The sequence below is a fragment of the Euprymna scolopes genome, chromosome 15, assembly GCF_053919585.1.
Source record: "Euprymna scolopes isolate OS-2025 chromosome 15, ASM5391958v1, whole genome shotgun sequence".
NCBI lineage: Eukaryota > Metazoa > Mollusca > Cephalopoda > Sepiida > Sepiolidae > Euprymna > Euprymna scolopes.
The window spans coordinates 52,634,058-52,648,648 of NC_136496.1; the positions used below are offsets into that span (position 1 = coordinate 52,634,058).

At 33.0% G+C, this 14,591-nt stretch overlaps 1 protein-coding gene across 8 annotated transcripts in view; it reads left to right on the plus strand.

The window, feature by feature from the left end:
- Window positions 1-14,591, plus strand: part of LOC145293826 (potassium voltage-gated channel protein Shaw-like) — a 523,690-nt gene that overhangs the window by 47,340 nt on the left and 461,759 nt on the right. The window lies entirely within an intron of this gene.

A 14,591-nucleotide genomic window follows, 5' to 3' on the forward strand; every position in this document is an offset into this window, starting at 1 on the left:
TAATAATAATAATAATAATAATAATAATAATAATAATAATAATAATAATAATGATAATAATAATAATAATAATAATAATAATAATACATAAATACATACATACATACCACATACATAAACAAAGACAAGTTGTCTTTTATATATACTGTTACCATAGTTTCATGAACGCACGATCTTCAGACGGTCTAATCGACTTATCAGTCCGTTGTCTTTGACTTCCGGTTTCTCTTCACAAGCCCTATTTGATTGTCCTGCTATATATTTTTTAATCGTGTATGTGTTTTATCTCTCTGGCTTTTCTCTTTATTTTATTTCTTACATATTTTCTTTGGTCGTTTTATTACCATTTCCAATTTTTATTTGTGTTTTGTTTTTTTCGTTGTTTATTTTCTATATTTTATTTATATTTTGCTAATTAAGGGTACGTAACTCTTTCAGTTTTTCATTTCAATTTTTTTAAATACAAAGAACATATAAAAGTAAGGGAGATTACTCTTTTACTTATAGTTATATCGTTGTCTATATACGCACACATGTATGTTAATATTTGTTTATATTTATTACATTTTTATTTTGCTATACTTCTTCATTTAGCTCACCAGATTTCCGTGATGTTGGCTAAGGCTCGATCGGAAGCTGACGTAAACTACAGGAATATGACTGGCGTTAATGAAATTAAATACGTTAGAAAAAAATCACGATATTTATCGACTATTAATTTGTCAGTTCATCTCACCGTGTTTCCATTGCTATATTTATAAGATTGATTATTTTGTCAGTTCCACTCACCGTGTTTCCATTGCTATATTTATAAGATTGATAATTATTTAAGTTCACACACCGTTTTTCCATGGCTATATTTATGAGATTGATAACTTTGTCAGTTCCATTCACTGTGTTTCCATTGCTATATTTATATGATTGATATTTTTTTCAGATGTCCCCACCGTGTTTCCATTGCAATATTTATAGAATTGATACTTTTTTCAGTTACACTCGCCGTGTTTCTATTGCTATATTTATAAAGTTGATAATTTTATCAGATCCACTCCCCGTGTTTCAATGGCTATATTTATAATATTTCCAATTTTGTCAGTTCCACTCACCGTGTTTCAATAGCTATCCTTACAATATTGAATTTTTTTCGGTTACACTCATCGTGTTTCCCTGACTATATTTATAAGATGCATAATTTTCTCCGTTCAACTCACCGTGTTTTTATGTCTATATTTATAAGATTGATAATTATTTTCAGTTCCACTCACCGTGTATCCATGGCTATATTTATAGAATTGATACGTTTGTCAGTTCTGCTCCCCGTGTTTCAATTTCTATATTTATAAGATTGAAAATTTTTCCAGTAAAAAAAAAGTGTTTCATGGCTATACATATAACATTAAAAACATTTTTAGTTCCAAATACCGTGTTTCCATTGCTATATTTATAATATTGATAATTTTTCCAATTCAATTTACCGTGTTTGCATACCTATATTTATGAAATATATATTTTCGTCAGTTCCACGCACCGTGTTTCCATTGCTATATTTATAAGATTAATACATTTGTCAGTTCAACTCACCGTGTTTCCATGGCTATATTTATAAGACTGATACTTTTGTCAGTTCAACTCACCGTGTTTCCATTGCTATATATAAAAGATTGATAATTTTTTCAGTTCCACACACTGTGTTTCCATGGCTATATTTATAAGATTGATAATTTTGTCAGTCTAACTCAACTTGTTTTCACTGCTATATCGATAAGATTTATAATTTTTTCAGTTCCAATTACTGTATTTCCATGGCTATATAGATTGATAATTTTTTTCACTTCCACTGACTGCGATTCCATTGCAATATTTATAAATTTGATAATTTTTTCAGTTCCACTCAACGGGTTTCCATTCTTATATTTATAAGATTGATAATTTTGTCAGTTCTCAAACCGTTTTTCCATTGCTATATTAATAAGATTTGAAATTTTTTCAGTTCCACTCACCGTGTTTCCATGGATATATTTATAAGAAATATACTTTTGTCAGTTCCACTCACCGTGTTTTCATTGGTATATTTATAAGGTTTATAATTATTTTCAGTTCCCGTCACCTTGTTTCCAATGGTGTATTTACAAGGTTGATTCTTTTGGTAGTTCCACTCACCGTGTTTCCATTGCTATATTTATAAGATTTGTCATTTTTTCAGTTCTATTCACCGTGTTTCCATGGCTGTATTCATAAGATTGATACATTTGTCAGTTCCATTCACCGTGCTTCATGGCTATATTTATAAGATTGATATATTTTTTTTCAGATCCACATACCGTGTTTGCAGGGCTATATTTATAAGGTTGATACTTTTGTCAGTTCCACTCACTGTGTTTTCATGGCTATATTTATAAGATTGATAATTTTATCAGTTCCACAAACCGTGTTTTCATTGCTGTATTTATAAGGTTAATAATTTTTTCAGTTCCACTAACCCTATTTCCATGGCTAAATTTATAAGATTGAGTATTTTGTCAGTTCCACTGACCGTATTTCCATTGCTATATTTATAAGATTGATACATTTGTCAGGTCCACTCACCGTGTGTCCATGGATATAATTGTTAGATTGATAATTTTGTCAGTTGCACACACCGGGTGTCCATTGTTAAATTCATGAGAATGATAATTTTTTTCAGTTCCAAACACTGTATTTCTATGGCTATATTTATACGATTGATCATTTTATCAGTTCCACCTACCGTGTTTCCATGGCTATATTTATAAGATTGATAAGTTTTTCAATTCACAAAACATGTTTCAATGGCTATATATATGAGATTGATACTTTTGTCCGTTTCAGTCACGATGTGTCATGGCTATATTTATAAGATTGATACTTTTGAATCGTGTATCCATTGCTATATTTATAAGATTGATACTTTTGTCAGTTCCACTCACCGTGTTTCCATTGCTATATTTATAAGATTGATACTTTTGTCAGTTAAACTCATCGTGTATCACTGGCTATATTTATAAGATTGATACTTTTGTCAGTTCCACTCACCGTGTTTCCATTGCTATATTTATAAGTTTGATACTTTTGTCAGTTCCACTCATCGTGTATCACTGGCTATATTTATAAGATTGATAATTTTGTCAGTTTCACTCATCGTGTATCACTGGCTATATTTATAAGATTGATACTTTTGTCAGTTCCACTCATCGTGTATCACTGGCTATATTTATAAGATTGATAATTTTGTCAGTTCCACTCACCGTGTTTCCACTGCTATATTTATGAGATTGATACCTTTGTCAGTTCCACTCATCGTGTATCACTGGCTATATTTATAAGATTGATAATTTTGTCAGTTCCACTCACTGTGTTTCCATTGCTATATTTATAAGATTGATACCTTTGTCAGTTCCACTCATCGTGTATCACTGGCTATATTTATAAGATTGATAATTTTGTCAGTTCCACTCACCGTGTTTCCACTGCTATATTTATGAGATTGATACCTTTGTCAGTTCCACTCATCGTGTATCACTGGCTATATTTATAAGATTGATACTTTTGTCAGTTCCACTCACTGTGTTTCCATTGCTATATTTATAAGATTGATACCTTTGTCAGTTCCACTCATCGTGTATCACTGGCTATATTTATAAGATTGATACCTCCGTCAGTTCCACTCATCGTGTATCACTGGCTATATTTATAAGATTGATACTTTTGTCAGTTCCACTCACTGTGTTTCCATTGCTATATAAATAAGATTGATACCTCCGTCAGTTCCACTCATCGTGTATCACTGGCTATATTTATAAGATTGATACTTTTGTCAGTTCCACTCACTGTGTTTCCATTGCTATATTTATAATATTGATACTTTCGTCAGTTCCACTCATCGTGTATCACTGGCTATATTTATAAGTTTGATACTTTTGTCAGTTCCACTCACCGGGTTTCCATTGCTATATTTATAAGATTGATAATTTTGTCAGTTCCACTCACCGTGTTTCCATTGCTATATTTATAAGATTGATAATTTTGTCAGTTCCACTCACCGTGCTTCCATTGCTATATTTATAAGATTGATAATTGTGTCAGTTCCTTTAACCGTGTTTCCATGGCTATATTTATAAGATTGATAATTTTGTCAGTTCGTCTCTCCGTGTTTCCATTGCTATGTTTATAAGATTCATAATTGTGTCAGATATCTTTGATATCCTTAAATACTCAATTATTCATTTTTAGAGATTTTTTTGCATGCTTTCTAGTAAGCACTGCATGCGATAGCTTTCTTCTTCTTCTGTTTTTATTTCCTTTATATCGATGTATAACAAATTATATATCCCTCTACTCAGTGTCAAGCACCCTGTGTATTCCTTTGTTCGCGTCCAATATTATCCATGGAACTGTATATCTGTTCTTTTAATTGTTCCTTTAGGATTTTCCACACTGGACAGGTTTTGGGTTTGTAGGTCCTTTCTGTCCCTCAAGTAACAAATGGTTTTGTTCCAAATGTCCATAGATGCTTTCCGACAAGATGAGCGAAGGGTTTCCTTATAACTGAAAGGCGATTAATTTAAAGTTTGTCACTTCTCCCTCTTGGTCTTATCTTTCATGATCAAGGCTGCATTGTCATTTGTCACTCATTGAAGAACCATAGAAGAGGGTATACAGTAAACCTTCTCGAGGTCGGTGATCGATTCTTTATCTTCGCGATATTTTACTTTGTTTTCACAAATGCCTTTCCAGAATGTACGAGACTGATCAGCATAAAGTGTAATTATTTTTTTCAATTCCTCTAATTGTTCAAAAAGAGATTTCTGGTTATTCTTTAGCAGTCTTATTTACGGACACTTCCTCATTCTGTTGTTGTAACATTTACATTTGGCAGGTTTACCTACGACACGCTGTTTCTTGAATTACATATTTAAAACTTTTTCGGTGTATGCCAAACTAAGTATTTATTTTGTCACAAGTATTTTGAGTTTTGAGTTGGACATTTCCGACAGCTTGTACCTTACATAATTGTTGTTGTATCTACTCCTTTGAACGCTCCACCATGTACGGATTCTAACATCGATTATAATCAGTGGCCGTTCTCTGAAAAAAATCGTGATTTTTCCTGGAGCTTAAGTGACAACAAGTCTCCCCAGAGGTTCACTATTTTCTGCTTCCAATAATTATTTGCGTTATCGCAATAGTCGATTTTTCATTGACAAAGGTCATTGGACTTCTTTGTAATTTTAGTGGCAACAAACCTCCCCAATGTCCCAGTACTTCTGCATTCTTCCAATAGATGTCTAGTAAGTGCACTCCTTCCTCGTTCTTTATATGCCCCTTGACCTTTCCTGACTTAGCAGTCGAAGCTTGTACTACATTTGGAGGGATGGGGGATAGTTTATACAATATTTTCTCAGTTGCAGTTACTTCAGTTCCTTTCTTGTTTTATTTTCTGTTGCGATGTTTTTTCATGTGTTCCTTCCATGTTTTTTTTTCTGCTGCAATTTCCATGTGGCTGGATAAAGTTCGTAGCGTATGTAGGTTGTTCTTACCATTGGAGGATTTTTATAAAGATTTCAATCATTAATATCATCACCATCTGTTGTATAGTCTCAGTTTTCTCTTTAATTCGGATTCCACCTTGTCTTTTTCCAGATTTTTCTGAATTGTTCCTAGTGTTCCTAGGATTATTAGTATTATATGGACTTCTTTCATACTTCATATTCTTTTCAGTTCTCTATTTGTCTTTATTTAGTCTGGCGCTTTCTCGTTTTTAATTTTTTTCTCAGACTTGTTTTTATCTTTCCTTCGTTAATTTTTTTATAAGGATCTTATATATATATATATATATATATATATATATATATATATATATATATATATACGTGCTGCCTCTTGTAATTAATATTATTTTATTAATTTGATAGTTAAAATAATTTATTTCATTAGCAGCCCTTACTAGTCATTCATATTAACTACAATTATGACAGTGATAATTTTCAATCACATACGGAATATAACGATACATAATCTATATATATATAAAAGTGAAATTGTCTTGTGTCTTGTGTCTGTGTGACTGTGTATCTGTGTGCCTGTGTGTACATTTCCCTACGCAATAACTCTGTCAATGTTTAGTCTACAGACTCGAAATTTGATATACAGATTACTGAGATTTGGGAAAATCGATGTGATCGGTTTTCGGCCAGAAATTTTTCGATTAAGGGATCAAAGTTCAACGATTTGACCTTTGAGAACTCTACCAAACTCTTCCAACAATTTTGTGTCTACGCACTTGAAATTTTAGATATAGATTCCTAGGAGATGGATCTAACTTAATAACTTGATTTGAACCCAAAACAATAAAATTTAAGGGGTCATAATAGGGGTCAAATTTTAAAAAAATTATCTCTGCGGTCTCTTCCAAATTACTCAGACAACTTCTGGTCTAAATATTTGAAATTAAAAACAAAATTGACCTTTTTTTTTTTTTTTTGCTCGACATACACCTTCAAACACCCGGGCAACGCCGGGTCGAAATGCTAGTAATTAATATTAATATATTTATATTGTTACAACTATGATTAGTGATAATTACCAATTAACCGTTTAAACTTTATATTTTCTCGTCACTAGTTATACTTAATAATAGTAATAATAAATATAAAATATGTAATCTTTATCTCAACTGAATGTTTAAAATGTGATAATTAACAATTCTCTAATGAGAAAATGCAGAAAAATTGGATTTAGAATTAGCCACTTGGACATAAAGACAATTATTTTGTAGTCAGTTGGAAAAGAATGTATGAAATAAATCATTGTTGGCGCGTACTAGTTTTCATACAGTCTATCATCAAAGATTTCGCTGTCAATCTGAATTTGCGTTATCGCAACAGCCATTTACTATTGATTTTTCGCTAGAAATATTGGCTTTCACTAGAATTTCGTCCCTTTCTAGCGAGGTCTGGGTAGTGCTTTATCTCCTCAGTCTTTCTATTCTCTTTAATCCTTTACAAATTGATATGATGCCAATTGATCCTTCTGCTTTCTTTTTCTTCTTTTTCTTCTTCCTCTTCTTCTTCTTTCTTTCTACTTCTTTTTCTTCTTCTTCGTCTTCTTCTTCTTCTTCTTCTTCTTCTTCTTCTTCTTCTTATTATTATTATTATTATTATTATTAATATCCATATTCGCTTCGACCGTTATCATCCATGTCGCATTTAAATTTTCTGCAAATAAGTAGTTTTCCAGATATTAAGCAATGTCATTTCTTATGTTATCGCTGGTGGTCATCTCGGTACGTGCAAGCGCAACCCTAAGAAACTATGCACAAACGCGCATACCAAGATGGCCACCAGCAATAACGTAAGAAATGACATTGCTTAATATCCTAAAAGCTACTTATTTGTCGGAAAATTTACATGCGATATTCGTTTTCAGCATACCCGAAAACCTCAACAGGTAGTCATTTTAAAGAAAAATGTTAAGCTGAAAACAAGGTAAAAATTTATAAAAATGCATCACAATGAAATTCTTTATCGAACCGCCTAATTATTATTATTATTATTATTATTATTATTATTATTATTATTATTATTATTATTATCATCATCATCACTATTATTATTATTATTATTATTATTATTATTATTATTATTATTATTATTATTTAGATATCCTCAGTTAAAAAAACGGGTTTGTTTTACAGATTCGAAAAAATGGTTTTGACAATGAGTTAAAAATAAATTCAAGTTTCACGATATCTTTTTTAATTGTTAGGTAATAGTACTGAATAGTTAACAAAAACTCCCTTCCTTCCTCATGTTAAGAATGGGTTTCTAAATAATAACGTTATTATTTCAGCATGGTAGCATAAGTGCACAAGTACCTTTTATTTGTTATGTAGTTTTTGACTACTAAAAAACATAATTTTACCTTAAGTAGAAATAAGTTACTTACTAAGTACATTTTGTTGTTTTTTAACGCTTTTAGTGCATGCATACTAAAAGGGTTGAAAACAACAAAATAGTATTGTTTGAAAATCAAATTTGAAAACTTGAAAATAATTGTTTTTAAATTAACAAACTCAGAATAAAAAAATGACTAGTCTAGTAAGATGAAAGCAGAAACACAGTTTTCTATTTTTAACAGAATACTTTAGTCAGCTCAGCGCATTAGAGCTTAGCAACTATTTTTCTGTAAGCGGATTTGACTTCTATAAAAGCAAACATTTTAAAGAAAATTCGGCGCAATTAATAATTATCAAATATTTACATATTATACATGAAAATAATTCTGAAACTATTATCTATATGAAAATGGATGATATATGCCGATTTATCTTATCAATTTTGAAATATTCTTCGTCAACAGCCATATCCAATCAAATTTAACCCCGCGCATATGTCTCCAAACGTAAAATTGAAAAAAGTGTTTACCTTTTTCTTGTCGTCATTTTTTACCGATTTTTCATTTTTAACTTGGAGCATAAAGATACATTGAACGCATAAAAAAATTAACATCACTGGAATGCTCATTTTATTCTCTTTCCATCAATGTAATTCTTTTAAAAATTGACCAACAAATAAAAAAGATATGACTTGTTGAAGCACATTAGGTATGTAATATTGCCGATGTCCACGAAAATACAGCATACGTTTGTAATGCTACTACAAATGCCACCATCATTACCTGCCATCACCATCACTACCATAACCACTGCCACTGTCGCCACTGCAATCTCCACTGCAACTTCTACCACCACTGCCACAATCGCAACCACCGCCACTACTGGCACCACCACCACCACCATCGAAGTCGCCACTACTGCAACTACCACCAACATCACCACCGCTACCACCGCAACCACTATCGCTACACTGCCTCCGCCCTCCACCCTCACCACTATCACCACTGCCATCATCACCACTGCCGCCACCACCAGATCAATTAATTGGTGGTGTTTTATGAGGGTCAACTAGGCCATTTTCTGTTGGGCAGTGTTCATTTTTCCTGGATGCTTTACTTTATGTAATTAATTTATCATAAAACAGTCTATTTCTGTATGCATTTAGAAAAATTGAATCTAGAAATAATGTGGTGGGGGAACAAAGCACGATTAAGTGCTCTGGAGGCTTCCTGGGATTACCAAACTTTCCTTTTTAGGCAGAGGTAGGAGGAGTAGTATCTCTTTGGTGGTTTCAGGCATTATCTCTGCCGTTTTTATTTAGGCAGAGGTGGGGGGAATAGTGTTCGTTTTATATTATTTAATTGGAATTCATTAATTGAGATGAGTATTATTTATTAATTTATTTATTGTGGACTCTTATCCTGATCTGTTTAGTTGCCGACTATTATCCTCATTTGTTTCAGTAATTGCTGAGGATGCACTTAGGAGATTCGGAGTTCCTATCACCTCACAGTTACCACCTGACGAAGACCAGAGGAATAGTCGGCCGAAACGTCGTGAAGCTACAACTAAACAGATGAGGATAATATTCCGCAATAAATAAATTCAATGCAAGTCTCCTGAGCTTTATTTTCTTTTTCTTTGTTTAGTGATAGTTAACATGTGATATCCGTACCTATATGAAAAAACAAAAACTCTTAGCCGTAACGAAAAGATACTCTTACCTGTGACGTACATAAAAGATTTTAAAACCGAAACTCATGTCAAATGATCGAGTAGCATAAATTTTAAATAATGAATAAGGTGCTTCTGCAGTATAGCACCCACATGAAAAACACAAACTCTTAACTATAATGTACGGAAAAGTAAGCACAATAGAAAATTACATAGAATAATTGAAGAGTTTCATTTTAAAATAAGAAATAAGGTATTTGTACCCACATGAAAAACAAAGAAAATCTTATCTGTGAGGTACATAAAAGTGATTAAAACTGAAAATCACATAAAATCATGACTTTTTTAAAAATGAGGTACTGCTACAGTATATTATCTACATAAAAAAATGAACAAACTTTTAGCCGTGACGTACGGAAAAGTTAGCACAACCAAAAAGTATGTAAAATAATCGATTAGTTTTATTTTAAATAAGAAATAAGGTAATTGTACAGTAATCAACCCAGGAAATAACGTACTTATACGTACTCATATGAGGAAAAACAGAAAATCTTACCTGTCACGTCCATAAAAGTTTTTAAAGCTGAAAATCCATTGTTTTCTTATATAGCTAGAATACTGTACAAGTACTTTAATTATTAGGAAGCATACTTTACAAGTACTTTATTTCTACTCATATTATTGTGAAAACATGTGGAGGGTATTAGAGGGGCATAAAGAGTCAGTCCCGGAAATGGCTGAAGAAATTTACAATCTAAAAATCACTTTTTTTCATCTAACAAATTCAGCAATTCAATGTCATAATGAATTAAGAATATTTATCTTATAAAATATGTATATTTGCAAGTGTTGTCATATCATCTGCCAACATCCTACACTTTTATTGTTTTTCTTTAATCCCATCAATGGCACTCCTTAGTGATTCATTCCATTTTCTTACCACTATGAAAAAAATGCAAAAGTTGATATGTAACATGTTTCTATCAACTCTTATTACTTACATACCAAATTATCAGATTATCAAGAAAAAGATTGTGACATAGTTATTAACTGATCATCAAGTCACTGATTAAATTATAATCTTTAGGAAAAAGTGATGGCTTACTATAGTTCTGTTTCTTGTAATAATATATCTCAAGCAGTTCTTCATATTTATCTATAAAAATATTTATTTTTTAATTCACGGTCCGATCGGAACTAATATTACACTAATTATTCTATTGAAGTACATTCTATTGTTTGCTTATGTGATGATGTTTTCAACTATTGTGGAATTTCCACAGGTTCTGCTAATTATTATTATTGGCTCACTAGGATCTTTCACGCAGGTTATAAAAGATTTCTTCTTGTGAACAACCTATGGTGTTTCCTGACAGCTAAATGACAATAAGTCTCACCAGATTTCCAGTATTATCCATCTCTTTCGATAACATTTGCAAATGAATGTGCATTATCATAACAGTCGTTTACCATTTATTTCTCGCTAGCAGTGGCTATTGGTCTCCACTGGAGTTTGAGTGGCACTAAGCCTCCTCAAGGTACCAGTTCTCTTGGCATTTGTTCAGCGGAAGTCTGGTCAGTGCTCTTTCCTCAGTCTTTCTATCCACTTTGAGCCTTCTGGACTATTTGGCATCATTCTTTGAGGGGCGGTGATTGGGTAATGGGAATGGGGATGGAGAACTTATAGATATGCAGCTTCAAGATTCCATTTAACGTTTCGTGTTTTATTTCTGCAGTAGCTCGTCTGGCCCGTATATGTGGTTCATATATTAGTCTCTGCATTCCTGGGTTTTCTTTAATATTTCAGCTGTTTTCATTATTGTTATTCGTTGTATCTTTCCAGCCATTCCTCTGATTCCAATTGCTCACATTCTTTTTGGAAAGTTTTCGGAATTGTTCCTAGTGCTCCTACTATTATAGGTATTATCTTGATTTTCTTCATCATCCATATACCTTTCAATTCTCTGGCTAGCTCTGTGTATTTGCTCCGTTTCCTCTTTCCTTTTATATTTATCCTGTCGTCAGTTGGGATAGCAAAGTCTACGATTTGGCAGGGCATTTCTTTCTTGTTAATTATTACAAAATTCGGTATTCTTGCTTGGATGCGTTTATCCGTTTGTATGTCCATGTCCCATAGGATTTTGTGATTCTCGTACTTTTGCTGGCTTATGCATGTACTATTCGTCTGTGCATTCGAAATGCAGTTGTTTGCACAATTCCCAGTGTACTGCTCTTCTCACTTGGCTGTGCCTGTTCTTGTATTCCTTTTGGTCTAGTTTGCTACATTCACTTACTATATGGTTTATTGTTTCGTCTCTTTGTCCACGAAGCTTGCATTTGCTGTTTTCTTGTGTTTTGTCGATATTTTCTTTGATGTAGTTGGTTCTTATCGAGTTATTTTGTGCTGCAGATATTAGGGATTCAGTTTCTCTGTTTACATGTCCTTTTCGCATCCATATCCAAGTGTTTTCGTTAAATCCATCTTTTGTCATCCTTATGACTCCTCCATGTAGTTGTTTCTCTTCCCATTTTTCTTTTCTTGTTTTATCCTTTGTCTCTCTGTCTTCTGTTTTGTTAATTTTTTCGGTGTCTCTCGCTGCCATGATTATTCTTTCAGTGTTTTGCATTATGTATTTTTTTAGTTCATTTTTGGTGTCATTCACACAGTCTTCTATACAGACCAATCTCCTCCTGCCGTTTTTCCTTTTCAAGTAGAATCGGTCAACATCGTGCTTCGGGTGTAGTGCGTTGTGCATGGTCACAAGTTCTCTGGTCTTCTGATTGAGCTATCTCAGTTCTTCTTTAGTCCACCCTATGAACGGTCCAGAGCATCTTACTAGTGATACTGCCCATGTATTTATACCTTTTATTAGGTTTCTGCTATATAATTTGGTTTCCAGAAATTTTCTTGTTCTCCTGAAGTATTCCTTTCCAATTCTCTCTTTCATTTCTGTAATTTTGATGGTGTCTGCTTTCAGAACTTCCAAGTATTTAAAGGCGTCTTTTTTCCGTAGTTCTCTCATCTCCATTTGGTTGGGTAGTTTCATGCTTGCTATCGTCTCCAGTTTTCCCTTTCTTATAACTAGTAGTGCGCACTTTTCTATACCAAACTCCATTTGGATATCCTGGTGGTGTTTATTTATTCTTTAGTTCCTTTTCAGTTCTTACGAAAAGTTTCAGATCGTCCATGTACATCAGGTGTTTCATTTTTTCCTTTGTGTTAAAGAACTTGTATCCTGCTTGCCACTTTTTTCTGTGTGAAAGAGGTTGCAGGAAATAAAAAAGGGCATCTCCTATTAGGTTTCAAAACCGGTTTTGGACTCTGTCAAGACAGGATATGATGCTCTACAGTCAGTCTATCAGCTGTAGATTTCACAGAATGGAAACTATATTGTTTGTAATTGAGTAGGTTGTTTTTGCTGGGGAAGTTGACAATTCCTCTGTTTAATATGAATCCAAGAAATTTACTCTTGACACACAGTCTTTACTGAGATGAAGAAGACTGATCTTCAATATTTTTAAATGTTGAACAAATTAATATGGTTTTCCAAGTTGTTGGTAAGCATTTCTCCTTTAGGAATCGATTGAACAGCTTTGCAAGAATTTGGTGCGAGTACTGCTTGCAGCTTTTTGAGTACTATTACTGGAATATTGTCAGGTCCAGTTGGTTTGCTGGCATGAAGATTCCCGATGAATGTGGATGTCACAGATTATTTTTGTTCTTGGAAGGAAATTCGAGGGGTAGGTGGCTTTGATCGCATAGGGGTAAGTTCTTGCTATCTGAAGTGAGTAGTATCAGTAAGTAAAGAATTGCCTTTTAGAAAGGTTTTATTAACTGTAAAATACACGTACGCTCTTGAAAGGATCGAGCGGGAAAATGAAACAGAGGGCGCTTTTATTATGAATGTCAATCCCAAGGGGGATAACTCTTAACAACAAATTAAATCATAACATTTTCCCCGTCCTAAAGTATTCAAGTAAGGGGTAATTAATTATAGACAAATTTTTTTTTTTTTTTTTTTTTTTACAATCACATAAGAATCATTTTATTTACAAATAACATATGAACCCAAACTGCAGTTTTTTCAGTATTTAGTTACAAAATCCTTATATTTACTAGGGAATTGTCGAACTCGGGACGACCTCCGCACAGATTGGCAGGAATGCTGATTTTCAGTATTATTTTTTAGTGAAATCTGATTTTCTTCAAGATCAGACGATTGATTTTTGTCTTCCTCATGACCAATGTTTTCATTAGTAGAAGGTTCAAATAAAGTCTCTGAAGTAGTAGGATTATTATTAGAGTTTTCTTCATTTGATGAGTTTGGAGCTAAGTCTCGAACGTTGACAGTGGTTTCAGTACCAGAAGGTAGTTGAACATAAGCGTAGTGGGGGTTGACATCTATTAGGGTGGCAGGCGTTACAGGAGGGTCATGTTTACTTGTTTTAGTGTGGTTTCTAATATATATTGGGCCTGGTTTAACCCAAGAAGGAATTGGAATTCCGGAAGCAGATTTACGACTATATTTAAATAGTCTATCATGGGGAGTCATATTAGTGGCAGTACAAAGTAATGATCTAATTGAATGAAGTGCGTCCGGTAGTATGTCTTCCCAATAAGGTAGTTTCATTTGATTAGAATGTAATGTTGTTTGAATGGCCTTCCATAAGGTACCGTTGAGTTTTTCAATCTGTCCATTACCTTCAGGATGATATCTACTTGTTTTAGAAGTAGCAATTCCCTTTTTGTGTAAAAAATCCTTTATTTCTCTTGCTAAGAAATCAGAAGCACGGTCAGTATGTATCATGTCAGGCAAACCAAAAATTGAAAAGAGTTTGTTTAGACAGTGGATAATGGTTTTGCTTGTCATATCTCTGCAAGGAAAAGCGAAAGGAAAACGGGAATACTCATCAATTAGAGTAAGTAGATATTTGTTGCCATGTATAGAAGTAGGTAGAGGGCCTTTAAAATCAAGATTTAATCGTTGAAAAGGTAATATGGCTT